Source organism: Equus caballus, chromosome 1 (genome assembly GCF_041296265.1).
Source record: "Equus caballus isolate H_3958 breed thoroughbred chromosome 1, TB-T2T, whole genome shotgun sequence".
Classification (NCBI taxonomy): Eukaryota; Metazoa; Chordata; class Mammalia; order Perissodactyla; family Equidae; genus Equus; species Equus caballus.
Genome location: NC_091684.1, coordinates 21,167,756 through 21,174,290, shown reverse-complemented (window position 1 = coordinate 21,174,290; position 6,535 = coordinate 21,167,756). Strand labels below are relative to the sequence as shown.

At 50.9% G+C, this 6,535-nt stretch overlaps 1 long non-coding RNA gene across 2 annotated transcripts in view; it reads left to right on the top strand.

Annotated features, from left to right (window-relative positions):
* The first annotated feature begins 5,974 nt into the window (after positions 1 to 5,974).
* Positions 5,975 to 6,535, top strand: part of LOC138915281 (uncharacterized) — a 65,999-nt gene continuing 65,438 nt past the window's right edge. For both annotated transcript variants that reach the window (XR_011420991.1, XR_011420990.1), the window contains exon 1: positions 5,975 to 6,513. This is a non-coding gene — a long non-coding RNA (uncharacterized lncRNA). The remainder of the gene's footprint in view (positions 6,514 to 6,535) is intronic.

Here is a 6,535-nt window from a genome sequence, read left to right as displayed (position 1 = left end):
TTTTGTTTTTAATTCTTAGTTTTCATACTAATGTGTTAACTATCAACCTTTAAGTTGGGCATATGTTAGGATCTATTTGCCTTCTTAGGAAGGTTTAGATTAATGAAAGAGAAAGTGCTGCCAAATAAACAAATGCACCTAATGTATATTGAGCACCTATTAAGTACCAAGCCCTGTGTTATGTATTTTCCATGTATTCACTCATTTAATCTTCACTTAAGAGTATGCATGAGGTTTGTACACTTATTGTTCTCATTTCCACACGAGGACACACAGGTCCAGAAAGTTAAGTAAATTAATCCAGTTATTAAGTGACAGAGGCAGGACCAGAATCTGGGTTTGTCTTATTCCAAAGGCCAAATGTCTAATGACTTCACTCTAATGCCTCCCAGGACCTGGCAGGCAGGGGTCCCTTTAGGAAGGAAGAGCTTGTGCTTTGCTTGTCTCATTAATTAGGGAGAATGGAAAAAAGCTATCATTTCCAGGGAGCAGTGATGGCCAGACCACCTCTTAAATAGTGTATATGTGTGCTATGTTTCAGGCACTGTGTCTCCACGGTTTCTTTAGTAAATGTGAAGGGTGATTCGCCTTACCTAATTAGATGAACGGAATGTTAGTTTAAGAGTTATTAAAGTTGGTGACAAATATCTCCTTTACACCCAAGGGCCAGTGGCTCTTGCTTGCCTGTTATGCCTGAGAACAAATAGCCATCACTTGCCATAACTGATTCACGTTTGCTTTTACTTATGCTTCTGGACAAAGCAGGCCAGATAATTCACCTGGGTGTTGGGGGAAAGGGCACTTATTTGTGAGGACTGACCTGGAAGACTGCAGAAGGTAGTGGTAAGGTGTATGTGCACAGCCCTCAACAGACACACTTTAGTGGGAACACAAACAAGTCCTGCAGGCTCGGGCAGCAGCAAAGAGCCAACCCAGGGCCCAACCTTTCTTGGCACCCTGAAGGTAGAGTTGATCCTGACACAGGCGGCTGTCCTTTTGGTTTTGGCCAGAGGTCCTTGCAGAGTCAGACAACACCTGGCTTAATCTTCCAGCCTGGGGCAGAATGGGCTAGCACTTCAGAAAAAGGGATGGAGGTGGTGGCAGGACTTCTCACTTGTTTTTGTGAGTATAGCAGGATTGATCTGGCTATCAGTGATGAGAAACACGGAAGGCGGTAAATAAGGCAGCTCCTCATGACACTCTTGGAGTTGATGCTTTTCTTTTGGCTTAAATTTGCTTTTAATAACAATGTGATTCCAAAGGGCTCCACACAGGTACCAGAAAGTGGGGGAATTAAATAACAGCTCAGAGGAAGCAGCAGATTTTTTTCTAGTGACTGCCCTCCCCTCCATGTCAGCAATACAGCAACTGGACAGATGTTTGTAGTTTATAGCAACCTTTGGTTCCAGCTGTGCACAAGGCATGGGCAGCAGTGGGAACACTGTGTTCCCACCTGCTCATCATGTTCAGACGAGTGACAGTGTTTAAGTATGGTCTGTGCGTGGGTGTGTGGCCTGTCCAAACCTTTGTTTGTGAGGGTTATAGCACAGCTAGGAGTCCAAGCTAAGGAGGCATGTAGTTTTTTCTTTGACAGTTAAGTCCTCAAAAAAAAAAAAAAAAAAAGTAAGCTATTAAAGCCACCTCCTACCTAGTTCCTCCACTCCTTTTAGAGGAAGTCACCATCAAGGAAGATGGAGAAGTCAAGGTGCATTTTGGTGTTGCCTGACATGTTAATGACAGATGTAATTCCAGGACAAATAGCTTATTCAGCTTAAGCAGCTTTCGTTTATTGGTAAGTTGCCTAGCTGATAGTTATAAATAGAACGTGTTCCTTTTAGGAAAAAAAAATATAGATAGCTACAGAAAAAAAAGACAGAATCCTATACCTATGTCCCTCAACTAAATCCTAATTTTGAATGAACTGCTAGCCATCTTAGCCACTTTCTTCTGGGCTACTTACCTGTTGGGTAGCTTAATCATAAGCAGTATTCATTCATTCACTAATTCTTTCATTCATTCATCACACACGCATTTATCAAATATTTATGCCAGTGCATCTTACATTTTGGTGTTTACTTGATTCCTCAGGTATTTGTTGAAAATAGAAGTAAATGCCTAGGTCTTATGCTCGTCCTATTGAATCTCCAAGGGGTAGGTTCCAGAAATTTGATTTTTTAAAAATCTGTTTTAGGTATGTTCTGGGAATACAAAGATAAACAGGACAGTCTTTCCCTCTTATTACAGCATCATACAAAGGAACAGGTCCACTGGTGCAATAAAGGTTGACCCAAGTTATGGTGGAAACAAGCATGGGCACCCATGAGAGGGAGTGATTGCTTCCACCAAGAGGAGGCCAGAAATTCCAGGGTTGTGCAATCAGGTGGTGCGGCACTTGCTCTGCATCAGGTTGGTCGTCGGGAAATGTTCGGTCTTGTGCAGCCTGAGCCTGATGCTTCCTCTGATACAGCAGGCATCAGATGCGGAATGATGGAGCACGCCTTGTCCTCTACTGCCTGCTCTAGTAACCACGAATGGACCAGGAGGACGGGGGTATAGAGAGCATCTGCCAACTCATCAACACACTCTTTCTGGTGAGCCTCTTGCAGGTTGCCCTTGGTCAGTGTGGGAGCGGGCAGAGATCCACAGAAAGGGAGTTAGGAAGCTCATCGGGCTTATCGTCAGGAAACACGGGGGCCAGAGCTGACCCTGCTAACTTATTAGCTAGGCAATCTACTTAGCCTCTCTGAACCTTGTTTTCCCCATTTGTAAAGGCAGGTAATAATATCTACATTATAGAGTTGTTTGGGGGAATTATATAAAATAATATATAGTATATCAACTTCTCAGCATTGTGCCTGGCATGGGGTCAGTGCTAAGAGTATTTATTTTTATTAATAGTAGAAATAATAATGGATCCCCATTTGTGTGCCCAGAAGTGATTCTTCCTCAGGCCATGTAGGCCAAACTTTATATTTATGGTGGCTCTCAACTGTTCGTTCTGCCCCAGATCCCTGGAGGGCTGTGACACCCTCCTGCCTGTCCCGCTGGCTCACCAGGGCAGTGATTCTCAATCTGGGGCCCATTCTTTGGAGCTCAGATTGGCTTGATACAAGTTCCCAGGTCATTTGGACGCCCCTCCCTGCCCCCACCAAGGCACTTGCTCATCACTCCTGCCGGCAGCTGAGATTTATTGCTTCTGGCAGTGTGTCTTCAGCAGAGTGTGCATGTTAGCGTCTCACAAGGAGCTTTGTTAAAATACACATGCTGCATCCCACCGCCACCTCGATGAATCCTAATTGCCCTGGTGGAGGGTTGGTGAGTCTCTTTTACCTTCCCAAGCTGTGCTGATATACAAGCCTGGTTAAGAATTATCGTCTTCCTGGATATCTCTCTGCTCAACACTGTCTCACTCAGCTAGCACAGCACTAAATCTTCTAGGAAAAAATAACGGAGTCCACATAGCTTTTCAAAGCCCGGAGATACCAACCCTGTGTGTCAAACGAAGGAGGCAGAGCCCTTGGTGATAAGGTACATGTGACAAGATGAGGAACTCTGCATATAAAGGGGTTCTGTACCCTGGACATGATGCGTACTAGGTCCTTCACAAAAGGCAGCTATTGTTATTATTAATAATCGTTGTGTGTTGACCTCACAGACCTTAGTTCCTTGAAAGGCCTGTTTCCATTTTTAGGGGAAAAGACTCCAAACCCAGGAATTAAGAGACCAACTGGCTGTTTGGGAAGCATTTAGAAAATGTGACAAGAGGTGTCACACACAGGCTAGCAGCAGAGAGTTCAAAAAAGGAAGGCATTGTGGCCTCTGTTTTCATTTTCCTTTTTGCTTCTGAAATGAGACAGGAAGGAGAGTGGTGTGTTAGCAGCTGGTGTGGAGATGGACAGGGGGGGCCTCCCAATACTCCATCCCTAAGTTCTGTGAACAACATGGTGAACCCCAGACTGCCCAGGGCTTTGATTTTTGGCTCTCTTAGTATTCACACTTGAGGTCTGGGGCTCCTGGTTGCTGTGCAAAAATGAATGTCACCACATTTCCAACTGAACCTAGTGTGATATCTCTGCGCCCTGCCAGGAGACTCAGACCTGAGATTTGAGTAGAAGATGGAAAACCATGGAGTCAGCAGAGGGAGGAAATTCTGCCTTCTCCAGCTTTCTTTAGATTCTCCAGAAAAGGGGATTAGAGAGGCTCCTCAGAATTAAGACTGGAAGGGGAGCTCATCCCACTGGAGCAAATTTGAGAAGATAAATGTACTGAATCAAATGAGACATCGGTGAAGTACTTTAACAAGTACAGACTTTGTGACTATCTACATCAAGGGCAGCAGCATCAATAACTGTATCACTGGTGGGGCCTGTAGACGGAAGCTTCAGTTGAAGGGGATGCTCAAGGTTCTAAATTTAGTCCTTAGCCCCTAGCCAGACCTGAGCCTGCACCCCGCTGGTCAGAGAGGCGATCTGTTCAGTCCTTGGAGCTTCCAGTGAGGTGACTACATAAGGTATTTTGGTTTAGTGGGTCTTTAAATAAGACAACTTTTCTTTAGGTCTAATCTCTCTCCTGCTGACAGTTTCTATCCTCCTGGGCCTTACCCTTAAACTGCCTGCTGCTTATTTGAAAAGTGCGATAGCACAATACAAGCTGGTACTCTAGCAACTGTTAAAATCTATTGTAGGACATCTAGCACACAGAGAAAAACTGGCCGCTCACCCCACTCCATGCTATTCCTATCAGAGAGAACACAGAAAATATTCTCTCTTCCCTTGGCCAGCACCCTCCCTTTACTGAAAGATGGTGCCTGTGCATCTGAAATGGGGGTTGGGGGAGGGTGGAGGCTGGCTTTCCTCCTCTACAAAGGCACAACGGTTCACAGCAGGCCAGAGCTGGGCACCTCTGAGGCGCGGTCCAGGCCTCTCGGATCTGTGGGAACCGTGGGCTGCCCTAAGCCGGTTCAGGGGGGGATGCCAGTCCTGGACAATAATGCCCACCGAGCCCCACCTAATGTGACTTTATCAGACGGGTCCCCACTCCCGCCGGGGATAGACACACAAGAGTGCATGCTTTAGGAAGATTTCTGCGACATGACAAAGTGCAATTTAAAGTCTGGGTTCTCTTTTCCTGAGCTTGAATCCAAACTTGGCCTGAAATAGGAGAAGGCGCTGTAGTCAAGGGACCACAGGGGCGGGAGCAGGCGCCCGGCGCCGGCGGGGAGCTTCCCAGCCGTGACAACGAGCGACCAGCAGGTGTCAGTGCGCTCTCGCACTGTCGCGGCGCGCGGCCTCCGCCTCCAGGACCCCTCCCCACCGCGGTCTAAGGGGTCGCGGTCCAGATACTGGGCCATTCGTGTGTCTCGCAGACAGCCCTGTGGCTGGGACGGCACGTGGCCACCTCGCCCCTATGCGGAGCTCTGAACTCTGGCCAGTCCCGCTCCCCGGGGCGCGCTTCCCATTCAGCCCCAGGGGTTCCATCCAAACCTGCGCCTTCCTCTCTCACCAGGACCCACTCGCCCCAGCCGCGAGGAGCGCTCGCAGACGAGGGCGGCCCGGCCCAGGGCGGGGCTGTTCCGGATACGACCCGTACTGGTGGCTGCTTCTCCCGATTCGTGCTGGGGGTTCCCAACACCCTTTCCTCCCAGGACCCAGCTCTATGGGGGCACTCTCGGGTGCCCGCTGCTTTCTGCTGGCCTGGCCCGGAGCTGCCCGGTCAGTTCCCAGCAGGGACCGCTCCCCATTGCCCGGGCACGCTCTTTAAACCTCTCGCTCAAGGTACCCGCCTCTCCAAAGAGCTCGTCGCGCGAAGACGGTAGCGCTCCCCTGGGTCTGGCGCGGGGCGCGGGCTCTAGACCAGCGGAGGGGAGGCGCAAGGGGCGGGGGAGGGTCGGTTTCCCACGTGGGGGCTGACGCCGGCTGCTCGGCAACGCCGGCTTGATCCTGGGGCTATAAAACCAGTCCACGGTGAGCGCGGCGGAGCAGCAGCGGCTCTGGCTTCGGTGCAGACGCCCAGCAGCCGGCGCGCTGCCGCCCGGCCTCCCCCAGCACCTTCTGCCCCCAGCCCTGCGCTCCTGCCCCAACTCAAGCTGTCCTCGGACCCTGGCCTGTCCGGTCGCGCTCAGCGCCCGCAGCTCGCCGGGCCGACGCCCAGGAGACTCCTGCTTCGGCTGCGGCTCCTGGAGGGCCGATCGCCCACCCGGTCCGGCCCGCCTGAGGACCGGGGCGCCTTCATGCGGTCCCCACCCTCCTCACCCCGCCGCTGCCGCTGCCCCCGAGCTCCGCGCGCTGCGCCCCAGCCCCAGCAGAGCACGCAACTTTGGAAGTCCCGCGGCGCTCTGAGAGGCGGCAGAGTCCGCACCCCGGCCCCAGCCCGGGCCTCGCTGGCCCCGCCGCGCTTGGGGGAAGCGAGAGAGTCGGTAATCGCTTCAGGGATGTAAGGAGACAGACATAGGACCCCAAGCCCGCATCAGCACCCCTCGGCCGCCTCCCAGGGTGGGGGCGGGCCCCGCACACGGTAAGACCTCTTGCTTTCGCTC